At 41.2% G+C, this 11744-nt stretch overlaps 1 pseudogene; it reads left to right on the top strand.

The window, feature by feature from the left end:
* Window positions 1–1017: 1017 nt before the first annotated feature.
* Window positions 1018–1496, top strand: LOC132357037 (ubiquitin-conjugating enzyme E2 variant 1-like; annotated as a pseudogene).
* Window positions 1497–11744: the final 10248 nt, after the last annotated feature.

Raw genomic sequence — 11744 nt, 5'->3', positions numbered from 1 at the left:
CTCTCCACATCTTCCTGGAAGAAATGAGGTGGTATGAGGCAGAGCTAGTCCCCACTAGGCTTTGCAGTCCTTTCCCTGTGTCTGTGGAACACAGTGGGGAGCAGATTCTCAACTCCCCCCACCAGGAGCAATGAGGTAGATGAGGTGATGAGAGGTGGAGCTGGGAGACACTCTGTTTCCCTCTCCTCATGTAGTGTCAGTGGGGTCCAGCGGGAAGCTGAGCTTCCACATTCACTCAGCATCAACGAGGCAGTGAAAGTCAGTGTCACACATCTGCTGGGAAGATGTCAGCAGAGGGAAGGGCTGGCTGAACTTCCACCTCAACTGTCTGCAGTGAGGTGTAAGTGCTCTCTTCTTCTTTTGTAAGGGTGATGCTGGTCGGGTCCAGTGGGAAACTGAACATAACCCCCACCTGGACCTCATGCTACACCTCAACAGGTGTAATAAACTCCGATCTAAATCTCACACCTTATACCAAAAAAAAAAAAAAAAGTCAAAATGTTCATGCATTTAAATGTAAAACTTAAAACTATAAAACCTTTATGAGAAAAGAAATACTAGGAGAAAATCTTTGGGATCAGGTCTAGGTGAACAGTTGTTAAACTTGATAACCAAAGCATAATCCATAAAAGGAAAAAATGATAAATTGGACCTCACTAAAATTATAAACTTTTGCTCTGCAAAAGACCCTGTGAAGAAGATAAAATACAAGCTTAAGACTTGGAGAAAATATTTCTAAAGAAGAATATGACAAAGTAGTAGTATCCAGAACATATGAAGAACTCTTAAAACTCAATGGAAACAACAAAGGAAAAATCCAATTAGAAACTGGGATAAAACATAAACAGACACTTAACCAAAGATAATATTCAGATGACAAAGAAGCATAAAAAAGATGTTTGACGTCATTAGCCATTAGGGAAATGCAAATTAAAACCACTCTGAGATATCACTACATGTCTATTAGAATTCCTAAAATTAAAAAAAAAGATAGTGAAGGAGCGACAGCAACACAAGATGGCAGCCACTGCAGGCTCGCGACTAAAAGTCCCTTGCAATCTCCAACTGCTGGAAGAACTCAGCAAAGGCCAGAAAGGAGTAGGAGATGGTACAATTATCTGGGGTCTAGAAGATGAAGACATGACACAAGATGGACAGGGGTGATAATTGAGCCCCCAAGAACAATTTATGAAAACCAAATATACAGCCTTAAAATAGAATGTGGAGCTAAATACCTAGAAGCACCCCCCTTTGTAAGATTTGTAACAAAAATTAATATGAATGGAGTTAATAGTTCTAATGGAGTGGTGGACCCAAGAGCCAAATCAGTGCTAGCAGAATGGCAGAATTCATATAGCATCAAAGTTGTCCTGCAAGAGCTTCAGTGCCTAATGATGTCTAAAGATAATATGAAACTCCCTCAGCCGCCTGAAGGACAGTGTTACAGCAGTGATTCAAAAAGAAAAACCACCAGCCCTCCCTTAACCCCCATTTGATTTAAACAGTCTTCATTTTCCACAGTAGTAAATTTTCTAGATACATCTTGTATACCTCAAAGTACTGGAAAGGAAACTCCCATTCAAAGGCAGTTTATCTTAAGATACTGTAAATGTGATACTAATTTTTTTGTCCATTTGAAATATATAAGTTGTGCCATAACAAATCATCCTGTCAAGTGTAACCACTATCCACATATGAACTTCTGGGGTCAAGAAAGTGTATTTAAATCGATTCCCATCATAACCGGTGGGGCACATCTAACTCAACTGTGAAAAGACACATCACGCCATCACCTTGCTGCTGATTACATGGCCTGGGATCTCTGCCTTCTCCCCTTTCCCTCCCCCTGCCTCCTCCCTCCCTGCAACAGCCCTCCAGCTGGGGGTGGCTTCTTAGAGTAGATGTGAGGGTTTCAGGTCACAGCCTGTGGGACTACTGCTGGGTGTGTGTGGGGTGCTTCGTCTGCACCCCTGGTTTCTTTCTTTAAGTCTTAAATGGTGCCCCCCTTCCAAGCCACCATCCTCTTCCCACTCTCCACTACCACCCTTGGTGAAGCATAGATTGTAACCCCCTCGGCTCCCCTCTGAAATTGGCCTTCGGTGAGGAATTCAGGGCTTTCCCCATATCTTCTCCCTCCACCTTAATCGAGGGTGCTGCTTTGTCCTTCCTCCTCCTCAAGTCCCTTTTTGCACCATCACCACCCAGCACTTTCCATGACACTTCCTTGCTTTGGCCAGAAGCCATCAGGTAAGGTTGGAAAGTGTCTCTGACCTCCCTCATTTAGTTTTGGAACCACACTTTTTACTCTCCACCAGCCTGGGAAATGAATGTTGGGTGCTCAGCCCTGCCACCCTCTGCTGTCGTCATCAGCTGATGCATTTTTTTAGCTCAGGTTTTGATAAGGTGAAAAGAACAGTCACCAGGGTCACAGACCTGCCAGCTCTCGAAGTCCTTGGTGGTTAAACTTGGAGAAAGGCCACAGAAGACACTTGTAGGCACACACAATCCCTCTGAATGAATTGTTTTCTTTTCCTGTAATTGCTTTTGCTGTTAAAATTTGAAGAAGTTTTAAACAGGGCTCTCATTGGATCATCCTTGCAATCCATTTGGGTCTAGTTTGGAATCTGACAACTGGAACAAAAAGAACCTTAGATTCAGTGCATACTTTGGTTTCAGTGCTGCTGCTTCTCACGGCCCTCAGCAGGGATAAGAAAGAACTTGTTTGCACCCCAAGTGGATCCCCAAAATTGGTGGGCTTGACTTCCTGGCAAATTGCTGCGTTTTTCCACTTTTCTGTTCAGGACCACTAAATGCTGAGATGTGGATGCATACCAAAATAAAAGCAATTCATTGTATTCTAAGGGTTTGTTTGGTTTTTTTTTTAGTGTTTGTGTAAAACCACCTTTAGAAGCAGCAACCATCAAGTCTGAAAAGCAGCTGATGTTGCCATTAATCTTTTTTCTGGGGAAAACCTTAGTTCTAAGGACTTAACGTCCTGTAAGTAAAGTTGAACATAACAGTATTCCATAAGCAGCCTTTTCATTTTTCAGACCATTGCCTGATTTTAATACAATAAAAAGAAGTGTGCATTAATATTAAAAAAAAATAGTGACAGCACCAAATGCTGACAATGATGAAAAGAAACTGGAACACTCAAACTTTGCTAGTGGGAATATAAAATTTTACAGCCCCTCTGGGCAACAATTTGGCACTTTCTTATAAATCTAAACATGAGACTGCCATATTGCCCTGCAGTTGCAATCTTGGTTATTCATCCCAAAGAAATGAAAACTTATGTTCACACAAAAATCTGTACAGAAAGGTTCAGAGCAGTTTTATTTGTAATAATTGAAAATGGACAAAACCCAGATATCCTTCAAGTGGTGACGGGTTAAACTAACTGTGGTACTTTCATCCCATGGAACACTTCTCTCAAATAGAAAGGAATGACCTATCGATACAGGCAAAAAGAAAAGTACACAGAGTGAAAGCACCAATCTCAAAAGGTTATGTGCTGTATGATTCTATTTATATAACATTTTCGAAATGACAAAATTGTAGAGATAGATGACAGATTAGCGGTTGCCAGAGGTGAGCAATGTTGTGGGATGGGGTGTTGGCAGTGATAAGACTGTTCTGTATGTTTACTGTGATGGTGAATCTACAAACCTACATATGTGACAAAATTGCATAGAACTAAACACACACACATGAACAAGTAATACTGGGGAAATCTTGCAGGGAAAGTAATACAGGACAGAGTTTCAAGAGAATAAAATTTTATAACATTGGTCCTTGCTACTCAAGGGGTGAGCCTGGGACCAGCATAATCAGCATCAACTGGAAGTCTGTGAGCAATGTAGACTCTTGGGCCCACCCCAGACCTACTGAATCAGAATGCCAGGTCCCTGGGCAATTCGTACACACATTCAAGTTTGAGAATCACTGGTCCATACTTTATAACAAGAGTTAAAGGCTCAGCTCCAAGTCTCTGGATGCTCTTATGAGTATAGGCACCATGTCTGTCTTCTGCAGTACTATGCCTTTTGCCTAACACAGTGCCTGGCACACAGTAGATGCTCAGTAAGTAGTTTATTTTTAAATGAATGAACTCAGTTCCCATGTACCTTGTAACATTTTCCCAGGTCTGGAGACGGGTCTCTGCTCTTAGTGACAGGACACGGTGTACCTGAGAGAGTATGACATTTGTACTCATTAAGCCTTTTTAAATTCAATCTTTCTAGTACTGACTACATTCTAGATACTGTGCAAGGTATGGGGGAACGCAGATTTAATGTATTGTCTTTAAGAAGAATTACCATCTAATAGGAAAGGCAGATATGGAAATAAGTATTATTTGCTGTAGTAGAGTTTATCATCTTCACCTCCTTTAGCAAGAACTTCCAGAAACCTCTTCCCTCCAGAACTCTACTGTAGACTTGCATATGAAGGCACCTGGGTATGGAGGAAGGCATACTGGACCAAGAACAACAAGACTGTGTGTGCTACAGACTGGGTATTTGGTCTTAGGCAAGTTCTTTCACTTTGTAACTTTCATTATCTTCAGCCGCAAAACAAAGATGAAATCATCTCCATGAGACTACTGAAACTATATATTTGGAAATACTGTGTCAACTGAAAAGTAAAAGACCTCTAAAACTTAAATGATTTTTGTTATAAGAATATTCTGGAAATAAGTTCACAATGCTCAGAGGTGGAAATGGCATTGCTCTTTCTATGAGTCTGATATAATATGATAGAACACTCTTCAGTCTATATTAAGCAATTATTTCTTCATAGATAGTATGACTATCCAGGCTACTTTGAGGTTTATAATTTGTAAATATTTGTAAATATATATTTGATGCAATAGAGTTAGCACCATCATTTTCTCTAGCAAGAGCTTTCAGTTACTTCTCCTTCAGAACTCTATCCTGTATTCCCAAATTAAGACACTGGGATGTGTGACATATAAATAATATTTCAAATAGTTAAGTTCCTCAAAGGGACCTTTGACATATTGGGGATGCAAACACATTCTGGGCATGAACAGCCTTTAATGGTCTGGTACAGGCCACATGCAGTTTAGGCGGCTTCCTTCCCAGACATGCCTGTTACTGGTTGAGTTGATAATGAGTTAAATTGTTTCTGGTATTTCAACTCAACCTCTATGTTCTCTTGAGATATTCTGGGCAAAGCCCAAGATTCTACACGTGGGTCATTTTCAGCTAGGTGTAAGCTTTCAACTCACAGGGAACTTGACTACATAAATCAGTTACAGAAGGAGAAGAAGGAAATATGAGCTGTAAAATATTGACTCACAAGGTTTTTGCAAATGCCCTTGGATTTAATGTTATTTGGGGCCTACTTGTCTCTGATGGCCTCAACAATTGGGCAAAACTATTCAAATAGTTCAGTCCTTCCTGGCTTTGGTGATAATGACCAGAGATTAATGGATCAAAAATCATAATCATATTCATGAACACAAGCCTGTGTATTGATCATAAAGTTAGGAAAACATCACTGCTTACCTTAAGTATGGCAAGGTAGGCCTGGGATAAAATTATAGACACCATTGGAATAAATGAAAAGTTCCAGGCAAAATGCATCTGATTTGTATGTGGGAAAAGCCACGTACACTCTCTGGCCAGGGGTTATCCTGAGAAACTCAGAGCAAGCTTTCCCTGTGTTCTTTTAGAGGGCAAAATAGGAGTCAGTTTTTCAGGATAGCAGGGAGGCAAATTCTCAATCAGTGTAAAAGTGGAACTTAGTAAATATTAACACCTTTAACAAATTTATTAAGCACCTGCTAAGTAACCCAGCCCATTATAGATGCTTGTCATTTATTAGTGAACCAAATAGACAAAATCTGCATTTCATGAGGCTTCATTTTCGGTTTCGAAACACGAACGATAAACGATAAAGATAATAACTAAACTATGTAGCATGCTAGGGAGTGCTAAGTACAATTAAACAATGATAAAAGGAATGCAGAGAATAAAGAATGCATATAACTCAGCCACAGAAAAACAAACAACCTGATTAAAAATGGGCAGAGGAGCTGAATAGGCATTTTTTCCCAAAAAGACATACAGATGGCCAACAGGCACATGAAAAGGTGTTCAACATTACTAATTATTAGGGAAATGCAAATTAAAACCACAGTGAGACATCACATCACACCTGTTAGAATGGCTGTTATCAAAAATGTAATAAATAACAAGTGTTGGCAAGGATATGGAGAAAAGGGAACCGTCATACACTGTTGGTGGGAATGTAAATTGATGCAGCCACTGTGGAAAACAGTATGCAGATACCTCAAAAATTACAAACAGAACTACCATATGATCAAGCTATCCCACTTCTGGGTACTTATCCGAAGATACAAAAACACTAATTTGAAAAAGTATATGCACACTTCTGTTCATTGCAGCATTATTTACAATAGCCAAGATATGGAAACAACCTAAGTGCCCATCAATGAATGATGTATATATATATACAATGAAATACTATTCAACCGTAAAAAAAGATGAAATCCTGCCATTTGCAACATGATAGATGGACCTTGAGGGTATTATGCTAAATAAGTCAGATGGAGAAAGACAAATTATGATTTCACTCACATGTGGAATACAACAAACAACGAAACAAAATAAATGAAAAAAACAAACAAAAACAAACACATAGGTACAGAGAACAGAATAGTGATTACCAGAAGGGAAGGGGCAGGGGGAAAGTGAAATGGGTAAAGGGGAGTCTACTGTATGGTGATAAATGGAAACTAAATTTTTGGTAGTGAGCATGCTGTAGTATAAACAGGAGAAATATAATGTACACGTGAAACTTATATGATGTTATAAACCAATGTTACCTCAGTAAAAAATAATTTTTAAAAATGAGGGCAGAGAGAATCAATGGGAGTACCACATGGGAAAAGTGAGTTGCAACTCAAAAAGGGGTGGTCAATGTAAAGGTAAACTTTGTACAAAGATATGAAGGAGGTGAGGAAGCAAGTCGTGTGGATGTCTGGGATGAGGAATGTTCGAAGCAGAAGAAACCACTGAGCGAAACCCCAAGGCAGGAGTGTGCTTGGTGTGTTCCAAGAACAATGCAGAAGCCAGGGCAACAGGAGTGGAGTAAGAGAGGATGAGGAGAAGGAGATGAAGTTGGAGTAGTCACAGAGGGCCAGACCCCGTAAGAACTTTGGTTTTGACTCAGAATGGACTAGGGAGGCATTGGAGGGGATAAGCAGAGTGATGTAATCTATAATTTTTAAAGGATATCTCTGGCTGTTTTGTTGAAAATCATCTATTGGGGCCTGAGATTGGAAGCAGAGAGGCCAATTAGGAGGTTGTTACTATAATCCAGGCAAGAGATAATAACCGTGGCTCCAACCAGGATAGCAGTAAAGCTGGAGAAAAGTGGGCATATAGCAGATGTATTTTGATGTTAGAGTCAACAGAATTTCTTGGCAGTTTTGATGAGGCTTGGGAAGGAAAAAGAAGAGCCAAGAGCAACTCTAAGGTTTTTGGCTTGAACAAGTGAAATAACAGAATTGCCCTCAACTGAGATGGTGAGTAAAGTATGTTTGGGGAGTGAAATTTTTAACAAGGAATGAGAGATGGTAACTGGTCTTGTTGCAGTGATCATTTCATAATGTATGAAAAATACTGAATCACTGTGTGGCACACTTGAAACTAATATAATATTGTATGTTAATCATAACTCAATAACAAAATTAAAATTAAAAAAGAACACACTCAATTTGAAATGTATGTTAAACAAGTAGAACTGTTGGATGTACAACTTGTATATATAACTATGAAGTCCAGGATGGAGTTCAAAGCTAGGATATACATTTCAGTGTAGTCAGTGTAGTTAGATAGTATTTAAAGCCATGGGAGTTAAGTTCACCAGGGGCAGGGACAGGGAAGGAGTTGAGTATAACATTGAATATAAAGTTGGGACCAAGGACTGAACCCTGGGGCAATCCAAGGCTAAGGGGCAGAAAGAAGAGAAAGAAACAGAAAAGGACTGTATAGCATGAACCCCGTCGTGGTTGCATGGTACTTTCTAAACCTGTTCAGTGTGTCAGCATGCTCTGTGGGTCTGTGCCATTAATTACAATAAGGGATGCTTAACCTCCCAACATTCGGTTACACTGCAGAATAAGAAATCTTAAGTCCCTTTGCATACAGTGTCTGCCATGCCTGTGGGGGCCAGGGAGAGGTGAGGAGCAGAGGTGGATGTCATATAAAGCTGCAAACTGGTCACCCTCTCAGGATTATCACCTTGTGTAAGTCATGTTGTGCTGGCATCTGGTCTCAGCTTTTCGGGCATAGAAATGAATGCAATTAATATACCCAAAGACTGGGCTTCCCTGGTGGCGCAGTGGGTGAGAGTCTGCCTGCCAATGCAGGGGACATGGGTTCGAGCCCTGGTCTGGGAAGATCCCACATGCCGCGGAGCAACTGGGCCCGTGAGCCACAACTGCTGAGCCTGCGCGTCTGGAGCCTGTGCTCCGCAGCGAGAGAGGCTGCGATAGTGAGAGGCCCGTGCACCGCGATGAGGAGTGGCCCCCACTTGCCTCAACTGGAGAAAGCCCTCGCACAGAAACGAAGACCCAACACAGCCATAAATAAATAAATTAATTTAAAAAAAATCTTAAAAAAAAAAAAAAATATACCCAAAGACTAGTCACTGCAATGGATTCACACTAAATCACACAAAACTATTATGTGAAAGAGAAGCCAATTTGTTAATGTTAATGGGCAATAGTTTCCCCAGAGACCATCATGTCTAATAAAGCCAAAGAGGGATGTATTCAACAACAGTCCATAGATTCAGGACTTCCCTGGCGGTCTAGTGGTTAAGACTCCGTGCTTCCACTGCAGGTGGCACGGGTTCAATCCCTGGCCTGGGAACTAAGATCCCACATGCCGTGTGGCGCAGCCAAAGGAAAAAAAACACACACACACAACAACAACACTATCCAATCCAAAGATTCCTTTTTCACTCTCCAGACATCCTGGAAGACAAAGTATACATGAATTTGCTTTGTGAGGATAAACCTAGAACAATGTGAGTAAAACAGTTTAGGGGGATTTATGCCTAATAATTGGAAGGACCCAAGAAATATCTCTATCCTACAACAGAGTCTCACTCATTCAACACAAGTTGATTGAGCATCTATGATATGCCAAGTGCTGTCACAGGCAAGATATCTACTTATTTGGAGTTAACATTCTTCGAGCAGTGGGAGGTATGGTAGACATAAAACAAACACTAAATAGAGTAAGTAAATTTCTGGTGATAAATATTATGGAAAATAGTAAAACTTCAAGTGAGGTAAAGAGAACAGACTGCTGGCCATTTATTCTTAACGTGATCAAAAGAATTTTCAGCACCTTGGGAGATAAAGTATGCAGTACCCATGAATTTGTCTGCTGCCACAACTGCATAGAAGAGGAATCCCACTATTTATAGTAATTCTGGGGCTAACAATATAAAATCTGCTCTAAAAATAGCCCATTGTTCACTAAAACTTTTCCCCAGTTATGGAAAATCTAATGCTTGTCATCGCCACGGTACATCTTATGTTTTTAAAAATTTGGGAATCGAGTTGTTTTAAAAAGGAAATCAAGTTCCTATAGAAAGAAAGTTAAATAAGATATTGAACAGATTTATTCTGATTTTTCATGAAGTTCAGTATGGACCTTCCTCCCTTCTAAACTGCAGAGGTAACTTCAGCAAGTGCCCTAGGCCAGGGCTTTCCAAAGTGCCATATGCATAGAAATCCCCTGGGTATCTTGTTAACATGCAGATTCTAATTCAGTGCGTCTGTGGTGGGGTCCAAGATTCTGCATTTCTATCAAGCTCCCAGGTGATGCTGGACCATGCACCATAGTTTGAGTAGCGAGCGGCTAGATACGCTGAAGGGACAAATATTGTGCCCAGAGCCCCGGTAGGAACCAGCTACCTTAACCCTTCTCCCGTTCCATTTTCTGTTTCAGCTTGGCATGGGCAAAAGTGACCCATTTGGGGATAAAATTGTGCAGTTCAACTATAGCTTTAGGTGCTCTGAGGCAGAACCAAATATAATCTTTTGTGTGCGTGTGTGAACTGTGCAGAGAGTTTGGGCTCTCGCTTCCTGCTGCCCAAATGGCCACATTTAGCTTTTTGCACTTAGCTTGCTTTGAATTGGTCCTCGCTAATGCACTCTGCCTCCTCCCTGTCTTGCTCCTAGAACTGTAAGAACTCAAACAGCTGCACCCAGCACAGCAGCTATACATTCTTCTGAAAATCCAACAGAACACACTCAAAATGAGAAGCGAGTTGTGAAATGTGTTTGAGGCCCGTTATCTCCTCCCTCTCATCGCTGTTTATTTTCTTTGGACACTTGCGCAGGGGAGCCCAGGCTTTTCTGATCACTGTAGTCCCAAAGATATGCCACTGGAGAAGTTGGCAACTGCCTCTACAAATGGTCCTTCAGTCTGACTGTGGTCTTTCTACAGCTCATTGCAATTTGCAGTAATTTGCAATGGTGAGCATGACAGTATCTTGATCACTTGTGGTAAAGAAAACAAAAGAAATAACAGCTTTCTGCTCTAAGATTTTTTTTTTTCCCCAACTACACGAGAAGACATTTCATACAAACCGAGTTGATTGGCCTTATAAAGCTTTCTCATTACAGGCTAAGCTGGTAGCTAACAGAATTCAGTTTCTCCAATATAGTGTGTCTCCTAAAGGGACCGGCAGCACGTGCAATTTTCGGAGGAGATGGGGAAGGAGAAGAGGGGATATCGTTTACAAAGGCGCCTACAAGAAAGGCCACAATGCAGGAAGGAAGGAAGACTACCCGACGGGCCTCCTCTGCGTATGCTGCAAGGGATGCCGTGAGCAGTGGTGCTTGGAGGCGGCATAACTGGCAGGACATACACTGCCCACAGCACTCGACTGCTGTTAGGAAATCACATTCCTAAACAAAATTAAAGGAAAATGCCGGAGCCTTTTCATTTCCTGGGCATTATCCGTGTGTGCCTGACAATTACTGACAGCTAGTCAGGACATTGTTTTGTGTTCTTTGCTCTCTGGGCAATTCCTAATTATGAATAATAATCCCATTCATCATGCACTTGAAACAAGTGAATTATCCCGCAGAACATCATAATCAGTTGCACCAAAGAGCCTTCCAGGAAGCCCCCGTGTGGCTCTGTTTCAGCTTCCCCATTGGCAGCTCTCCACGGCTCCCCTCGGGAAGTCAGGAGTCAACGGCTGTCTCCTGGCACAGAAGGGCATCCATCAGTGGACACCTTTGCAGATGAAGCCACATCCTCTGAAACAACTGTTTCTGTTCACTTATTTAGGTTTAATGGCAGCCTCATGACTCGCCAGACTTGAAAAGGACAGGTTCTTCCTTGGCGGCTGCTAAAGGTTCTGACATTCACGTTTCATCCTAGCTACCACCTGGACCTCCCTGTTGTGGTTAGATGTCCTCATCATGGAAGTAAGCTTCCCCCAATCATAAAACTGTCCTCAGTCCACTGATAAAATGAAAGTTGTTATTAAATTTACACAAAGGAGCCTTCCAACCTTCATATTTTTCTAAATAATTATTTTCTATAACCGTCCTCCTTTTCTTCCTTCTTTCTTCCCTTCCTTCTTTTCTGAATTTGTGTTGACATATGAGGGCTTGGCTCCCTCAATCTGTAACATATCTTGCTCCCAGCCTTGCTCTCCAG

The sequence above is a fragment of the Balaenoptera ricei genome, chromosome X, assembly GCF_028023285.1.
Source record: "Balaenoptera ricei isolate mBalRic1 chromosome X, mBalRic1.hap2, whole genome shotgun sequence".
Taxonomy (NCBI): Eukaryota; Metazoa; Chordata; class Mammalia; order Artiodactyla; family Balaenopteridae; genus Balaenoptera; species Balaenoptera ricei.
The sequence above is the reverse complement of the archived record's forward strand: the minus strand, read 5'-3'. Positions and strand labels throughout refer to the sequence as shown.